This window comes from Saccopteryx bilineata, chromosome 3 (genome assembly GCF_036850765.1).
Source record: "Saccopteryx bilineata isolate mSacBil1 chromosome 3, mSacBil1_pri_phased_curated, whole genome shotgun sequence".
NCBI lineage: Eukaryota > Metazoa > Chordata > Mammalia > Chiroptera > Emballonuridae > Saccopteryx > Saccopteryx bilineata.
This window is the reverse complement of record NC_089492.1, coordinates 218380485-218399239: the sequence shown is the minus strand read 5'-3', so window position 1 is coordinate 218399239 and position 18755 is coordinate 218380485. Positions and strand designations below refer to the sequence as shown.

General features: G+C 38.3%; 1 protein-coding gene and 1 long non-coding RNA gene across 2 annotated transcripts in view; one reads left to right on the top strand and one right to left on the bottom strand.

The window, feature by feature from the left end:
* The window catches only part of ADGRL2 (adhesion G protein-coupled receptor L2), a 549783-nt gene that overhangs the window by 236561 nt on the left and 294467 nt on the right, over positions 1-18755 (top strand). The window lies entirely within an intron of this gene.
* The window catches only part of LOC136331020 (uncharacterized), a 108977-nt gene continuing 98070 nt past the window's right edge, over positions 7849-18755 (bottom strand). The window contains exon 2 of the long non-coding RNA XR_010730429.1: positions 7849-8099. This is a non-coding gene — a long non-coding RNA (uncharacterized lncRNA). The remainder of the gene's footprint in view (positions 8100-18755) is intronic.

Here is an 18755-nt window from a genome sequence, read left to right as displayed (position 1 = left end):
CCCCCTCATTCCTTATGCCTTGACTAAAGTAATGGCCATGTAATTCACCCTGTCTACAAACTCAACTATTGCCAAACCATTCTGTATGCTGCTGAATTCTTTTTCTAGTGAATAAAGAAAATCATATTATCCCTCTGCTTAAAACTCTTCATGACTTCCTGATGCCCATAAAATACATTAATCTCCCTAGAGTAATACAAAAAGGCCTTTGTCACTAGATAATTCAACTCCATCTTCTACTATTTCTTATCATATACCCTGGGTAATGGACACACTATACTATCCTTTCCCCTGGATTTCTATTTTTGCACTTGCTGTTCCCTTCACCTATGATGTATTTCCTACTCTCTGACAGTGAACAACTATTCATCTTTAAGACACAGCTGAAATGTCACCTCCCACAAGTTGCCTTCTCAGAGCACACAGGAAGAATTTGTCATTCCTGTAAGACTTATTTCCTTTACAGTACACCACATTTTATTAATTACCTATTTACATGTCTGTCTTCACACTGGACTGTGACCTTCGCTGCGTAGAATGCAGCCAAGAATGTGGTAGGTAGAATTTGATAAATATTTACTGAATTAATGATTGAGAACAACAACAACAAACCAATGAGATTACAATGGGTCTGTTCATGAATTAATGTCCCAAATTTGCAAGTGGCCTTTTATTTTCTCTGTATATTTGTAGGGGAGCTGAAGAAATGGAACTGAGATCATTATTTAGGAAAGTTGAAAAACAAAACAGAAGAAAGAAACCTACAACCCTTTGAATCAATTATATTGCTATTATAAGCAATTGAATCTTTGGCCTAAATTATTAAGTTTAAATGTCTCAATTCATTCTGCTTGTTTAGACACAGCATGGACATAGAAGTTTTTTTTTTTCTCCTTATACTTAGAAAACACAAGTTTTAGATACTGTGCAATAGCAAACTGCCTTTTGTATGTGGTTTCAGAATGACTCACGGAGAGTTCTCAGCACACTCTGTACTGCACCCCCTTCCTCAACTAAGTACCAACCTCTATCTTCAGAACGCTGTAGGTTTAATGAGAATATTCAGTATAGATATTGGGGTGTGTGTGTGTGTGTTTGTCAGGAAAGTAAGAGAGAAAAGTAAAGTACGCTGGTAGACAAATGTAGGAGCCCGGCTTCAGTAATTAATTTCATTTAGTGCCTAGCATAGTGCTGACATTGAATTAATGTTCCTTGCTGGTGATGAAATCCTAAACGTAAGAACCTGTATTTCTGGTTTTGCACTGTCATAAAGCTGCTATTATTCAGCATTTATTAGGTACCCACAGAGTATGAGACATAAACATGACAAGTAGAAAACACACAGTCCCTATTCTCTAAATTACAAAAGACAGATGCACAGGAAAATAGGTGGACCTCGAAATTGTTTCCAAATGGCTGTTTGTAGGAGGGTTTACAGACTAGGAAAACTGAAGGGGGCACAGAACGAGGTGGACAGGACACAATGTTAGGAAATGGTAGGTGTGAGAGGAACAGTGTTTTCATAAAAGGAAGAAGGTAGAAGGTCAAGCCGATTTCCAGAAGCGTATGAGTGAACCTGAGAGAGCCTCTGGTGATGATGGAGAACCCGAGGAAACGAGGAGGGAACAAGGGTTTTCTGTTGTCTCTCCATGTCTTTGTGCTTTCTTAGCTTCCCTGGTTGGCAGTAAGAAGGAAAATTTTGAATATTTTAAATTAAGGCACTCCCAAGCTAAATGAATGGCTTTGCCATTTACTAGCCTCAGTTTCCACACCTTTAAAATGGAATAATAAGGCCCTGGCCGGTTGGCTCAGCGGTAGAGCGTTGGCCTGGCGTGTGGGGGACCCGGGTTCAATTCCCGGCCAGGGCACATAGGAGAAGGGCCCATCTGCTTCTCCACCCCTAACCCCTCCTTCCTCTCTGTCTCTCTCTTCCCCTCCCGCAGCCGAGGCTCCATTGGAGCAAAGATGGCCCGGGCGCTGGGGATGGCTCCTTGGCCTCTGCCCCAGGCGCTAGAGTGGCTCTGTTCGCGGCAGAGCGACGCCCCGGAGGGGCAGAGCATCGCCCCCTGGTGGGCAGAGCGTCGCCCCTGGTGGGCAGAGCGTCGCCCCTGGTGGGCGTGCCAGGTGGATCCCGGTCGGGCGCATGCGGGAGTCTGTCTGACTGTCTCTCCCCGTTTCCAGCTTCAGAAAAAGAAAAAAAGAAAAAAAGAAAAAGAAAAAAAAATGGAATAATAATACTTCAAAGAACTGACCTACGTAGAAGAAGCATGGAGTGGCTCACACTGGTGTCTTACACACAGTCAAGACAGTCTATACAGAGTCCCGGGAATCTTGGTCTAGGTTTCCAGTCTCTGAGGTCCCAGATTTCTTTTCTTTCTCTTTCTTCTGTTTGTCAAAGGAGCAAGGTGATTTCTAGAAAGAGATTACATTTAAACAAGCAATACTGGTTAGTAAATATGTAGACAGGATTTATGTTAATGCTAAGCCTCTATTTCCAACTGTATTTAGGGCCAGTGAGATTTTAACCTAGTTAATAATTTTTTTTAGCAGTCATTACATAAAGACAAAAAAAAAATCACAGGGCGGGCCCTGTAAAACGGTTTTTGGGGCCCTCAAGAGCATTTCTCTCAGTCTTTTCATCAACAGAGCTGGTCTATATCGTGCGAGGCTTTCTGGCAATTTCACACTGCTTTTCTCTCATGCAGCCCCCCAAAAACATGTGAACCCAAGGGATTAGTAGCAACTTAAAAGGGAAAATAGTGTAAAGTTATACCATGAACCAAAGCAGTGCAGCTGCCTTGATGCAGTGTTCCCTGGGGCTCCCACAGTGAATGAAACTTATCTAAGTGGCCCAGTCACTCCCACGCTGCCGGAGCCGCAGCCCTTTGTTACCGCGCACGCAGGAACTGGTCGATCTCAGGGGGCGGCCCAATCTGTAACGACCTGCATTGTAGAAACACACAGGAGTTCACTATCTAGGAATGAAAACTTAAATCTCCTTTTATATTTCTTTGTTGACAGTTGCAAACACAGCTATGTAATAAACAAAATGTTTATTCTGGCAGGGTTGCTTTCAGAGACGGTTCAGATACCTTTACTGAGGAGGGCAGCAACCTGAAATGGAAAAGAAATGGGAATATCAGCTGAGGGCCGTGTAGAAGTCTTGAAAAAGACTGAATAGTCCCCAAATGCAACTATCATCAGGCTGGCATACTTACATTGATGAGCTCATCAGACTAATAATTAATAAGCATGAATTAGGTTAATGAAATCAGAGAGGGTAATGAACGGCAGCCTCCTACTTGTCAGTTAGCGCTGCTGTTTTCTTCATTATTTAATTTCTAACACAGACTGGATTTGCTGCTTGAGATCTAATTGAGCCTATTTGACTTCGAAACAATTTTTTTTTTTAAAAATTGTTTCAAAGAGCCTTTAAGAAGGCATAATTGTGAAAATATTAAAAATCTATACAACACACACAACATCAGAACATAGATCAAATCAGAACAGCCTAGGCATTTCCTGCTCTTTTGATAAGACTAAATAGCTAGTCAAGGAAATGATGAAGGGGATTTTTTTCTTCAAGGCCGAGATTTTTAAAAGACGATTCTCCCTCCCCAAATGGCAGCTTAAATTTTTTTTTTTGACAGACATAATTTAGTAAATAATGAAGCTGTAGCACATCTTTCTCTCCAAAGATAAGCACTGGCATATGATCTGAAAAGGGAAGGGGATCAAAACTGAGTCCTGTGGCTCGCAGAATGCAGCTGTGGAGACCCGCCCAGGTCATGAAAACAGGGGAGACCACCTTCTCTGATGAGAATCTAGGAGTGCCAACGTATCTTAAATCTGCCAGGAAAAGGTGGATGTGAGTCTGATGGGATTTGGTTTCGAGTTGAGGCTTCTCTTCCAAAGAAAGCTGGGGAATCTGCAAACGAAATCAAGGGCAGAGGAAGCCTGTGCTCCCCGTTCTTCCCATTATTCAGCATGTGGATAGGGAAGTTCCCCCGCACACACGCGGACTGCTCGCAGCCTAGGCTGGTGACTTCACTTGTTCTCACGTCTTCCGTTTGAACTCAAGTTCCAAGAAAGAGACAGGAAGTATGCATTTATGAGTAAGGGCTTAAACACAGCAGGATGTGTGGATAAAATTACAGTACAGTTCCTATTTGATAATATTGGATCTATTTTGAGATTACTTGTCAGTTGGTTATTGTGCTAATAATTGCCATTCAAATCAATACTACATTTTGGGAATTAGGCAAAGAGCTAACACGTTTGGTTTTGCACAGAGCTTTCCAAAAGCAATCTGGGTAACTAGTTTCTGGAATGCAGCTGTGTAAGTTTTCATTAACATCTTGCAGGTGGAGCCTAATTTTAGTTCAGCCTTGAGAAGGGGGAATTGTTTTCCTCCTGATCTACACAGCACCACAACAGCAGCAAAGCAGGTGGGGCTTTGCCAGGCACTTGTTTACCTTCCTGTTTGTAAAAAACAGATGATTCATATCATTAATCATACAGTTTCTATTTGATTTTCACATGTCTTTAACAGAATAGTCTGGAGTACCTTTGACCTACAGTTACTCAGATGTGGAAACAAAAGCAATGAAATGGAAACTGATAAGAAAATGAGTAACGAATCCTAAAAATAGTGGAGGAAAAACCAGTGAATGAAATGGAGTAAAATTTAGAAATACATCTGTTGGCTACAAAAGAATTTTAAAACACAACCTTCCAGCTTCTAGTTTGGCAATTTGAAGTTGGCTCAGTTAGTAAGTTCAATATTCTTTTTCCTGCCTTTGCAAGGAGGAAACTATTAGCAGTTGCTGGGAAGAGGGGAGATGAGGGGTCAGAAAAGACAACTGAGGTGCCCATTGTTTTCTCACAAGTTCTTCCCTGGCCTTTGAATCTTAGGGAATGTGGTCATCAGCTTAAATGTTAGGTCCGAGGAAAAACCATTTTAACAAATCAGAGAGTGATTTATGACAGTAATTTCTCTTTTAATTGGTTTAGAAAATATTTTATGCTTGCCTTTAAGCTTCCAGGGCACAAACTTCATCCTTTTGCTCTGTTAATATGTTTCATCATTGTGAACCTACTGTGTCTCTTTGGAGTGAAGACAGTGTGATATGGCATAATACTGCAGCATGTCATCTTGCTTAAACAAGAGCCTTTGAATTCTTCTGCCCTGTGCGGTGTGCATGAAAATTCCATTACCTCCACAGAGAGGGGGCAGCTCTACACGCATTTTTGTTTCTTTCAATTCAGTCTCTTGGAATGGATGGAATTTGTGATTATGCTGTATAGAAATCTACTGCTCTGAATCTTGAAACAAACTTTTTTCTGACAGCCCTCTCCTAGACTTTGAAGGTCACCAATCAAGGGCTTTGCCTTTATGAAAGTTCTTAACCTGAGATACAGGCTTGTCCATAAATGTGCTTTACACATTCATTGAACAAAGTTTCCTTTTTTTTGTCTTGTTTTGTTTTTGAATAGACGTGAATATGCTCTTTTTTTTTTCTCCTCAGGAGAGAGGCCATAGCTTTCCTTGGATTCCAAAGGATTTATGACCCCCAGAATCTTAACTGCATCCTTATACAGAATGTATTCAAATACTATCTTTAGTATAAAGGCAATACAGTAGGTTACCTTGACTAATGATTAACTAAAATACAGTATTTGTCAGCCTCATCATAGAGTGATCTTAGTCTGACTTAGAATTGAGTTTACTTTGTAACTCCACCTACTTTCCATGGGATTTCATAACTCTTTCATTATCTCCAACCTGTAACTATGCTAAAATGAACATCTAAGAGAATAGTGTATCTTTAAGAATTGTTAACTTTATTCAACCTATATTTGTTAAGTACCTTTTATGTTGAAGTACTTCTGGATTTCAGAAATATACAACACAGTCTCTTTATTTAAGAATTTCCCATACCTGTGGCAGCCACACTCAACTAGGAAAGGAAACTCAACTAATTGATCTATTTGTAAAAGGGGAACACATTATGTGAGGCATCAAAATTTCAAAACATGTTGCACATCCTCATTTTGAGATATGAATGTAAAAGTTAAAAACAAATGACTGTGACCTTTTGACAATATGACAAGATACCACACCCAAACCTGTTTGTTCTGTCATCCCGTTCCACCCACCTGCAGATGTGGCTAGAGCGGGGCCCATGTGGGTGACAGAATGGAGGGATGGAATTTTAGATGTGACTCCCAAGAGTGGAATAGGAGGAAAGGTCATTGAAAGGCAAAAAAGAACCAGTTTGAGACTTAGGCTATTTTTACTGATTCGATCTTACAGATTTCCTGAAGCACCATCTGATTGTGATTTTGCAAATTGTAAAGATAGCTCTACTGGAGTTTTGACAATTACAATGCCCTTTGAGTCTCCTGATAAGACCCAATCTTTGGAGGCAATCTATGTGTTTCTTCCTTCCCCTATATCTGAGGCTCTTCTAACTCTCTCCCAAAATTTGGACTTCAATTTATTCACAGGAATAGGAGGACAAAGACAAAGGGAAATAAGTTGACATGGAGCAGGGACAGACTTCTTCCAATTCTCTCTCATTATGACTCAGACTACCAATAGCAGATGCCATAGATTTGATCTTTCCAGTATTCACTTTGCGTTTAGCCTCCTCACTCCCAATGTAAAATTCAGTACCCAACTTCTATGCATCATGATTCCAAGACTATCTTGGAGAAGATGAAATGGCGTCACAGCCCTATTTCCGGAAAGAATAAAAGGTTGTTTTGACTCTCTCTGCCAAAGGCTCAGTTTCTGAATATTCCTAGTTTAAAACAAAATCACAGTTGGCAAACTGCCTTCCTCATTTCTAGGTTTTTCATTTCTTTGTAAGTTTTTCCTACATTCCTCTCTAGGCAAACCTATACTTTTCCTGCTGAGATACCTTAAGTCATAGAGTAAAATGTCACCTACAGGAAACATGTGATTCATTTTACTTTTGCTGGTGGGTACATTCAGAATTCTACTTCAAGAGGTAGAATTATTATTTCTTGTTTTTAATCTAAACCTTATTGAGCTGCCTGCAGTGGACTCCTCCACCACAGCTGCTGAAATAAGTCTTTACAGAAGCACTTAAAGAAGAACTGGTCGTTCTGGTGCTGCTTCTGAAGAAGTTCCCGTCAGCAGCAGGGTACAATTTATGGGATGCTTATGCGTTTTTAGTTTTTTAAAAGAGCACACATGCCACAGAGAATCTGAGTGCCTTCTATGAAACTTGTACAGACCTCTCAGGGAGCATAAAGAAATGCATAGAAAATTTGAGAGGTCACAATTTGGCAGGACCACACTAAAATCAGCTCAGACAAATAAGATAAACCCTGTTTAAAGACCTCAAGTAAAAGAAAAAGATTCCGCAACTTTAATTGGGGAGCTCTGCCAATATCTAATTGTTATCTTTGGTTCTAGGATCCGTCTTTAGTATTTATTGGTATCAGCTCTGCTTGTTATTTTAGCCTACAAATTGGGTAAGAATAAACACAGCTTTGGCCAAAAACTCCATAAGTACATGAGAATCTCTACTTCATAGAAAAGAAATAATAATTTAAAAATAGAGAGTATTTTGATAGCTCATACCAATATGTTTGGGTAATGTCTACTTTGAGTTTCTTTGTTAGACTTTTTTATCCAGAGTTATGTAGGCTGAAGCAAAATGGTTTATATATATCTTTTTTAATCAAATTAGATAAAGTATATATTTCAAAAGCATTTATACCCATAAGAACTAATACATAACTTGAAGCAGAAGTGCCAACCAATCTTCACCGGCAGTCAGCAGCGTTGGACCAGTTCTTTATTTTTTTTTAAAGATTTTATTTATCCATTTTTATTGGAGAGAGAGAGAGAGAGAGAGAGAGAGAGAGAGAGGAAAGAGAGAGAGAGAACAGTGGGAGGAGCAGGAAGCATCAACTCCCATATGTGCCTTGACAGGGCAAGCCCAGGGTTTTGAACCGACAACCTCAGATTCCAGGTGGACGCTTTATCCACTGCACCACCACAGGCCAGGCGGACCAGTTCTTTTGATGTCATGCTGTGGTACACCATCCTCTTTTGTGGATCACTGTTAGATAAAAAGAAAGATGGAAAAAATAAGTGAGACAAAACTCAGCGTGTTAAAAAATGAGTATTGGTGGAATTAAATAATATAAATAATATTTCAATTGCTGTAGCACATTGTGATTGTCTAACTGCCTGCAAGATGATTTGATCTTTCTCATAATCTTTTGAGGAAAACAGAGCAACTATTATCAAGTCATTTCATAGATTAGAAAGTGAAAATCGAGTGTTATCAAGTGACAACAGGCATTTTTCTTACCAACATAATATATATTTAATAAAATGTTAAAATAGTGGTCAATACTTTAAAACTTGAATATTTCACTTACAAAGAAAAGTTGAAAGTTCTGATGTCACTAGATAATAGTGGGCCCATGTCTCCTGTGCCACTATCTCCTATTGCCTTATCTCTTGTCAGTCTCTTCACTTATTAATCTTTACTTCCTTGATCTTATTAGGCATTTGATTTTTGCACCCCTGGTATAAAATGAGTATCATAAAGCCATGCTTTGAGGTTATTAAAAGAGGTCAACCCAAAGAACAGTTCTGCTGCTACGTTCTTTTATCATACAGTGTTCACACAAGACTGTGACTTGATTTTCCTCTCCTCTCCTCTCCTCTCCTCTCCTCTCCTCTCTCCTCTCCTCTCCTCTCCTCTCCTCTCCTCTCCTCTCCTCTCCTCTCCTCTCCTCTCCTCTCCTCTCCTCTCCTCTCCTCTCCTCCCCTCCCCTCCCCTCCCCTCCCCTCCCCTCTCCTCTACTCCAGTAACCTCCTGCTCCTCTGAACTTCTCACAGTTGCCCAAGAGATCATGTGCTCCCATGTTCCCACATGGTTGGTACTTTTCCTTCTGCTTTTCTTACTGTCAGCTTGCCACTCTTCCCTCTCTTGACTAAACCTTAATCCTACTGCTTCACTCAAAAGTTCCCAGCTCTCTGCAGCCAACTCCGAGTACACCTGCAGCTTCCCACCTCTCCCCATGCTGTCATTTATTCAGCCTCTCATTTATTCAATAAATGTCAAGTAAATGAATAAAGAAAGGAAGGAGTAGTCATGCCACCATATCAGTCTATACTTGACTTACTCTTCTCCCAGGTCTATGTTAGGGTGAAAACATATTTTTTAAACAATGGGTCAGATTACTTGATAATGAAGATTTTGAGGTGAATAGCATTGAGCCATATTTATCACAGGCAATGTGGGCAAACTTTGGGCAACTTTGAGGTGATCCGACACAAAGCTTGAGTCAACGATATTTTTACCATATTTACAACGATGAGCGAGAGGATGTTTAGGGTTGTGAGTACACACAAAAAAAAGTTTATTCTTGTATTATTATAATTATTAATTATTGCATTATTTATTTCCATTATAGCTGCAGACCTACTTTTGCCCACCCCTGTATTTATCAAAAATGCTCCTTGCTTGAGCAGAGAATCTCATGTTTCTTTACCATTTTAACTTAGTAAACAGAAAAAAACAACAACATTAATTCAAAGTTTAGAGAAGGCAATACTGTGCTTTCTCCCAGCAGGAGATAAATTGGTGCCTGGCAGGAAAAATTATGTGTCGAAAAATGATGCAGAAAAGATAAGGACTAGCCCCAGTTACTGATTTATTCCACTAACGTTCTTTAACCCCTACTGTGTTCCAACACCAAGTTAGGCTCTGAGGATAAGTACACATGTAAATAAATAGGTGCCCTGGATATTGTGGGCGTGTTTAGGCATCTGTACAGAGTATGAGGACACTCAGCCAAGAAAATCGAAACAAGTTCCCTAAATAAATTGACCCTTCAGCTCAGTCCTAACACATCCAAGTATATTTTATACTCACTCTTGGATAAGATGTTAAGGACTACTTAACATTACAAAATAAATTATGAAGATGGATTTTTCATTAATAAGAGTGTGAATTGATAAGGGCATAAATTGTATAAAAAATGCTTAAGAACATAGTGGACACATAGGGAAAGCATTCAGTATATGCAAAGTAAATGATTAAAAATATAGTCTCCAAATGCTTACTTGAATTTCAGTCCTGGCTCAATTATTTGCTAACATTCTGACTGTAGACAATAGACAAGTTGTTTAACTTCCCTGTACCTCAGTTTCCCTTCCTGTCAAAAGGAGATGATAATATTATCTATTTCATGAAATTGTGGTAGTATAAATGAGATAATATATATATATAATGTTTAGCATAATGCCTGGCACATAGTAATAAAAATGGTAACTGTTAAAATTATTATAATAGAATGTAGTATGAGTCCATATATACTTTTTTCTTTGAAATAGTCAGCATTGAAGAAAGAATCATATATTTCAATGCACTTATTAATAAAACGTAGATAATTAAAACAAAAAGGAAATCTCATCCTAATATGCCTTGCATCATTTATGTTTCAGTTTTGCATTTTATTCTCACTCATCTCAGATAATGAACCGGACCAGGTTCCATAATTGCCCTTCTGCAACAAACTGTTCAGTTTTCAGTTTCTTGAATTTTTCAGTGAGGTTCATCTTCTAGCCATACTGCGTTAGCATAAGACTACTATGCCAACACTTCCAATAATGCATATTAGCAACGGGAACTGTCCTCAGCAATACATTTTTACTTTCAAACGTTGATTAAAGTCATGAATCTTAAATTTTCTTTTAGAGACACACACATATACAGGTATATATGCATCTCTTTTAATTATGCCATATAAATTATTTTATATTCTCCATCAGAATTGATTATTTTTAATAATAAACAAAGTTTTTATTAAGAATATTTTAGGAATATTGATGATAACATAATCAATGTGCATATATGCAATGTTCTTCCAGAAAAAAAAATTGTGTCATAACAACTTTATTTTCCACTATTTTTTGGTTGTTTCTATGAAACTCATGTGAAACTGATGCTCTAGTCTTTTCCTAGATAAAGTAACATTTTAAAAATTCTTTCACATTTAGGGGACCCTACAATTCTTTTGAAAACATATTTTTCTTTTGTTCTATGATTACCTACCATAAATAATTTGAAGCATTTTTATGTCATAAAAATATATACTATTTTATCAAAAGAATTAATATAGCTCTTAAAAATATATTAATAAAGGTATTATTATGGAAAGGTTATATCAATAGAATATTACAAGAAGATATGGGTTTCATTATTTTCTAATACCCACTCAAACTGGAATTATAAAAGTTACCAAATAGAGACCATCTGAAGATATTTTTTTATTTTACAAAAGTACGGTTAGCACTATATTTCTATCTTGAAGGAAAAGACCCTGTCTTATATTATTATTTCTGCATCATCTCTTGGGCTAGCCGAGCACTGAGGCAGCTATGCTTTGAGATTTGAGTGCGAGTAGCTTCAGAATTTCTCCCTGGCTCTATTCCTTTGTTGTGTTCTGGGCTTTCTGCCACATTCTTGGGCAACACCTTACACCACTTCATATCTCTTCCTTTCTTCCCGTGTCCAAGTCTTCTTTCCCAGACTGACAAATTGTTCATAATTTATTAGAGAGAAATTTAGCCCTTTTTTTATCCAGTGCTGCTCATCAGGCTATGCCCAGGACCTTGACTTTCTCAACTTGAATGTCTCATCCAGATTTGTCTAGTTATTTTCCTTAACAAAAGAACCATTCATGTGTGATATGTGCTGCTCTCCAGAGAAGGCAGAAACTAGTGGTCTTTTTCTTTTTTATAAAGCAGGATTTTTTTCCCCTCTCCACTGTGTAGATTTTTTTCAATAAATATTTTTTAAGTGTGTTGCATATGTATGACTTTTTGCAGAACAATTCAGTCTTCACTTAACTTACAATAATTCCCATTATGGTAAGTGAACCCCAAAAAGGTGAAGCAGCTGGCTTCATCAATATGTTCTAGTGTCTTCAGAAAAGAAAGGAGTTCAGATGTGTTCATAGAAACCTCACCAGTTATATTTGAGCTATCACTGAGAATGGAGTAGAGCCAAGAAAACTGGAGATGAGTTGATGCTAACCCGATTTTATTAGGAAGAAAAGAAAGATTCTGAGAACAGCAAAACAATGAATTGGACATCAGTTCTTAAGAAATTATGAGTGAGCATCTTTAGAAGATGGCTGTGACTATTAAGAATCAGTATGGGACCTGGCTAGTTGGCTCCGTGGATACAGGTTCAGCCAGGTGTACAGACATCCTGGGTTTGATCCCTGGTCAGGGCACACATAAGAAGTGACCATCTGCTTCTCTCCCCCTCCCTCTTCCCCTCCCCCTCCTCTTTCCCTCTCACAGCCAGTGGCTTGATTGGTATGAGTGTTGGCCCCAGATGGGGGTTGCTGGGTGGATCCCAGCCAAGGTACATGCAGGAGTCTGTCTCTATGTTCCCTTCCTTCACTTAAAAAAAATCAAGCAAATTAATTTACTTTTATTCTTCAAAAGATAGTATAGTAATTTTGGCAAGTTTTTTAATCAATATAATCATACATTTCTAGAAGATAAATCAAAGATAGTTTATAGTATGGCTAGAAGTTTCCAAAAGTGGCAGAATTACTTCAATAAGAGTGATTAAGGATAAACTTCAGAATCACAGAGCCTTGGGAGTTCAAACTGAAGTTCTGCAACTCACCAGCTGTGCAAATTTGGGCAAGTTCCATAAACTTCCTGAAACTTAGTCCCCTTAACTATAGTGAGGGTTTAAAACTATGTATGTGTCATAAGATGTGTGCTTCTTAAATGACAAAATGTCCATGATGGCCTGACCAGCGGTGGCTCAGTAGATAGAACATCAATCTGGAGCACTGAAGTCCCCAATTCAAAACCCCAAGGTCCCCTGCTTTAGCACGGGCTTGCTAGCTTGAGCTTGGGGTAGCTGGCTTAAGTATGGGATCATCAACATGAGCCCAAGGTCACTGGCCTGAGCCAGGGGTCACTGGCTCAGCTTGAGCCCCCTGGTCAAGGCACATATGAGAAGCAATCAATGAACGACTAAAGTGAAGCAATTATGAATTGATGCCTCTCATTTCTCTCCTCCCTCTGTCTTTCCCTTCCTGTCTCTCTCTCTCTCTCTAAACACAAACAAAAAATATCCATGAAGTACTTTTTACCTATATTTAAATAAGTGCTCAATTAAAATGATAGGCATTATATTTTATTCTCATTAACTAAAGCTGATTGATTGTTGCTAATCTAAAAATATAAATTATATTGGCAGTCTCTCTGCTATGCTGTGAGCTCCTTCAGGAAAGAGACTGCATCTTCTTGCATTTGGTCTCATCATTGTCTGATGTAATGCCTGACTCACTCAGATATGTTTAAAAGAATGGCACAAAATGAAAACCAATAACCAAGATTATGGGTAGCAAAATCAGGATTCAAAATTGCCACAAATAATTAGAACAATGGGACAGTACCTAAGATGAGCTGGGTGGGGGGGTGAATACAAAGTCCACTATTTTCATCCAAAACATCAAATACAACAAGAACAAGATGCAAGAAATTTAATTAGACAGAATTTGGTCTGGAAAAGATTTAGACATTTTAGTTTTGTAAAAATTCAAGAACTAAGAATATGACAATGATGCTAACCCCTCCTCAGCATGCATGTCCTGCCATCTTAAAATTCTAAGTTATTAGAAATAAAATCCAGGCTCCATATACTTTGCATAATTAGACCACATTGCAAGTAATGCATTCAGTTCTGTTGCCACATTTAACAAAGACATGGACAAACTGGAATTTATCCAATATGGTGAGAGGCCTTAAAAGCTATCTAATATTAGAATGATTAAAGGAATGCTCAGTCCGGAAAAGGAAAAAAAAAGAGTAGACTTAGGGGAAAATGATAGCCGTTTTTCAAATAGTTGAATAACTTTCATGTGGAATAGGGATTAAATTTATCCTCAAAGCTTCAGGAAAAAATTCAGACCAAAGAAAAAGCAATTCATGGAGATATTGGTCAAAAATAAGGAATATCTCTAGCTAAAATAAGAATGGATTGTTTTAAACTTGTAATATAGTGTCATTAAAGTTATTAAAGCCTGACCAGGTGGTGGCGCAGTGGATAGAGCGTAGGACTGGGATGCAGAGGACCCAGGTTCGAAACCCAGAGGTCACCAGCTTGAGCGCAGGCTCACCTGGTTTGAGCAGAGCTCACCAGCTTGAGCCCAAGGTTGCTGGTTTGAGCAAGGGGTTACTCAGTCTGCTGTAACCCCACGATCAAGGCACAATGAACAACTAAAGTGCTGCGACGAAGAATTGATGCTTCTCATCTCTCTCCCTTCCTGTCTGTGTGTCCCTATCTGTCCCTCTCTCTGACTCTCTCTCTCTGTCAAAAACAAAAGTTATTAAATTTCAGTTTATTTAAAAAATGATTATTATTCACATTTATGTACACAATAAGCAAGCCTTGTACAGAAAGGAGCCTGCAAGAGTTTTCAGGTTAGTTGATTTATATCACTTACAACATCCACATATACAGTTATAAATGTACCACAGAACATTTACTTAGCAACATTTATTGAATGTCATTACGTATCAATTTGGTGCTAGCTGATGGCCAATTTGAAAAAGAAGGATGAAAAGCAATATTATATATGATACTTCTGCTTTGGGTGGGATATTGACCAAACTTGATATTTGAGATTAAGTCAATCCAAAAACTTAAAGCAAAAAAAGAGTTTGCTTGACTTAAATATCACTAAGAAATTAAGAGGTCACCGCTACCAGAGCATATTGGTAAAGTGGGTAGAAACTGTAAATCAGACATGCCACTTACATCTATTGAACCGCATGTTATACTTACAATGATAAATAACATATAAATTTTGAATGTTTCTAAAATCTTATTTTGGCCCTTCCATACCTGAATTCTATTTACACATATTTCTATAAAGAAATATATAGCCAGTTCATTTATAAATAAATAAAACTTATTTATAAATAATTAATAAATATCAATTATTTATTTATTTTTAATTGTTAAAAATTTATTGATTGCTTTTTAGAGAGAGAAAGAGGGAGGGAGAGAGAGACAGAGAAAGAGAGAAATATCAATTTGTTGTTCCATTTCCTTTTGCATTCATTAGTTGATTCTTATATGTACCCCCACTGGGATTAAACCCCCAACCTTGGCCTATCAGGACAATAATCAGCTGAGCTACCCAGCCAGGGCCCAGTCAAATATTTTAATACCACTATCCATAAAAAAAAAAATTGAGTGACTGCTGTCCACTAATATTCCTTAAGAAGAAAAATATTCCTTTTTCTTAAAAAGTTAAAAAAAACACCTGTCCTGTTATCCTTTTCTCTTAAGAAGAATCGAAAGGATCAGAACTAACAAATGTATTTGGTTTGCAATCAGAAAATTGAAGACCAAAATGTACAACACATGCAGTGCTGTTCATTTTAACTATTTGAGGACCTCCAATTTCCTTTGCCTTTGGTTTCACAAGTGCTTGCTTAAAAGAAAGAAAAAGTTAAACTGTAGCAATTCTCTCTGCTTGAAAAAAAGCTCTATTTTAAAATATTGAATATAAAAAAGGGTTTTTTTTTTCTCATTGGTTAATTAGAAGATGATACCTTCTGAAAAGGAAACAAACAAACAGAAAGCGGTAGAACTGCCTGGTCCTGCTCAGTGCAGTCCAATCCTGATTCAGCAATTAGGTATTTGCCAGCAGGGATGAGCATTGTGTACTACAATGACTGGGCTGCTTTACTCGATACTGTTCCCACACCTCTGTGAGTCGGGCCCAGTGCGTGGGTAACTCATGAAGTCACTGGGTAGCTGAGCAGAATATTGAGAGCATTGGAGGTTACAAAGGTTTAGAGACAGGTGGAACTGGCTACATGATCACAGCCACGCCCACCTCTTAAAATGTACTTGGCAACAAAATTCATGTCAATATGACACCTGTCTGCATAGGAAATTCATGATACAACAGAAGAGCAAGCTTTGGATCATATTAGTGTTGTGACTGTGATTGCCCCAGAAGCCTCTCAGGGGAAGGCTCACTACTCCTTTCTCATGTGTATGCCAATTAGAATTGGAAGGGAGCTTGCTAACTGATACTCTGTGTGGACCCAGAAGTACTGCTGATAAGGTAAGGGCAATTATGTCTCTCGGTTTGATGCTAGAGATAGATGATAAAGAGATTCCCTTCTGGATTGTCACTTTTAAATGTAGACTCCCGAGGCAATCTTCTTGGCAGTCTGTTTCAGGTCCTTGAACTTGAGGAATAGAACTGTTGGGTGTCCACTTGAAAAAGAGATATTTGACCCCTGCAATATCTATCTGTGCAGTTTCTGGCTAATGGGATACAGAGAAAGGAGGAAGATGGTGAGCTGTGGGTGAATGGCGAGGAATGGTTTCAGAGGGATGTGTCAGAGCAGCTCATCTGCCAGGGTCCTACATGATGATGTGTTTAGTAGCCACCTGTATTCAGAGATTTGGATTTATGAAAAGAAAATCATACTGATAACTTCATTGCTCTAAGAATGTCTTGTCAAAGGAATTGTCACAGAAACAGTTCCTTCGGAGGAACTGAGAAACCAAACGGAGATGGCTTTATTGTGGAAGAGCTGTGGGAAGCCTTCTGCCCTAAATGTTAATGTTTATGGATCTTTTTTGCAAATAATAGTCTCTGTTGCAATACTGCTCTGTTTGATGAGGATTCAGAAAGAGTCTTGATCAAATCTAGCAGTCATTGCTGCTTCTTTCTCTCCTAATCTCCCTGATCTTGAATTATGAGATCCCTATCTATTAAAATAGAACAGCATGTGTTAAAGCCTTTTCAAAATTAAGTCTAAAACCATCAAAACGAATTGTTTGCTAGTATCAAACAAACTAATTCTTTTTAGTTTGATGAATTGTTTGTAAGCACTAATCAAGTGGGTGGAGTCATAAAAGATGGGAGGGAATCATCTGAAACAATATATGTAGTTTGTTTGCATTATTACTTGAGATAATTACAAAGCAAGTGTTCAAAGCTGTCCTATATACCAAAAGTGGAGGAAATAGGGAGGAGAGGAAAGGCACCAGAATACCCAGCCATTGTCAGCTGCAATCTAAAATATTGCTGGATTAACAATTGTCGCACATTAGCATTAGTAAGAAAGCCAGGGACAGAAGTGTCACATTGAATATAGACTGATGACTTCATAGAAAGGCAAAGCTGAGGATATGACCAGTTTGCAGTCACAGAGAAATCAGCTTTAATTAATTTGAGTGCCAGCTCTGTGTATAATTACACAGCATGAGAGTTTGCATGCAAATGCAGAAATGCTGATTGTTCAAATACTTGCACTTGCTCATTAATACGTTGGGACTTAGCAGGGCTGGCAAGCAGACAGGGTACAGCACACACGGTGCCTGCAGGCTAATTTGTATTTTACTGTAGTTAGCAAACAGATTTCAGATGTTTCTCCTTTCTTTGAATAATACACAAAAATACATGTGTCATTTTCATCTGTGACATACCTTGTTTTCTTGATTAAAATGAAATAGTTCGAGTTTTTAAAAACTGTTGTGGGCATACTAAATGTTGTTATAATGCTAGCTTTATAACTATTTGATGTAAGTAACATTTATACTAGTTATCGGGCATTTATATTTGACATTTCATGTAATTAACCAAAATGGTCATTTTTTTTATATTTGGTGAAACTGTCTTCAATAGAGGTAAATTTATAATTTAATCTGATGACGAATAATGCAATTGTCACAGTTGAATAGCCTACTTGTCTATCAAATCTAGTCTCCTTTGTCCAGCATTAGCTAGGTCCAGAGGCTTCATAAAAGGATCAATTTCTTTGACAAAACACCTAATCTTGAAATGTACTAAGGTGAGATTTTCCAGTCTGACCTCTGAATCTTTTAGCATAGATCAGCTTCAACCAAGTTCCCCACTCCCTTGACCATGCCCTAGGTAAAAATCTTCCTAAATCATAAGCCTAGGAATATCTGATATTTTCTTCAGAAAATGGTATAAGCAAATAAGGAATTTACCCAAGTCTCAAAAATCTGGTACCAGCCCACCAATGTATTCCATGCATTTTAATGCATTTCAATTCTATAAATGTTTATGGAGCCCCTATTTCTTTTTAGTTTGATGAATTGTTTGTTTCTGTCAGACACTGCAAAGCAGAGGGTATACAATAGTAAGCAAAATAGACACTTGTCATCTCTTTTCTCTCCAGAGTTGTTGAAGGGGCCTGACTCAGTTTCCCTGGGAAATGCATACTGTTAGTTGCTATCACCACACTGAAGAAACTTGAATCTATGGCTTTCATAAACAAAGTCTCATAGCCTTTCTGGGAGACTAATTCCCTCTCTGGGATTTCTTCAGCTCCATTCCTATGTGAGGTGAAGGGAGCTGCTTCTGCCCCAAAGGTTGAATGGAAACTGCGAAGGATACATGAGACAGTCCATCTGGCAAGCCCAAAAGTTTTATAAGCATACACTGATGAGGAAGGCTGCCAATACCATTCCCTGAAAGCCTTTATCTGTAAGCATAGTCATTTCTCAAGGAAAAAAGGTGGACACTTGACATACATGAATATAGGACACATTTGGTCTGACCGAAAGTAAACAGCCTCTACCTAAGTTTCTCCGTCAGTTCAGGATGTGACAGCCGGCGGGCTAGAGAGCATGACTCCTTCTTCCTAAAAGGTCTGTTCACACGTC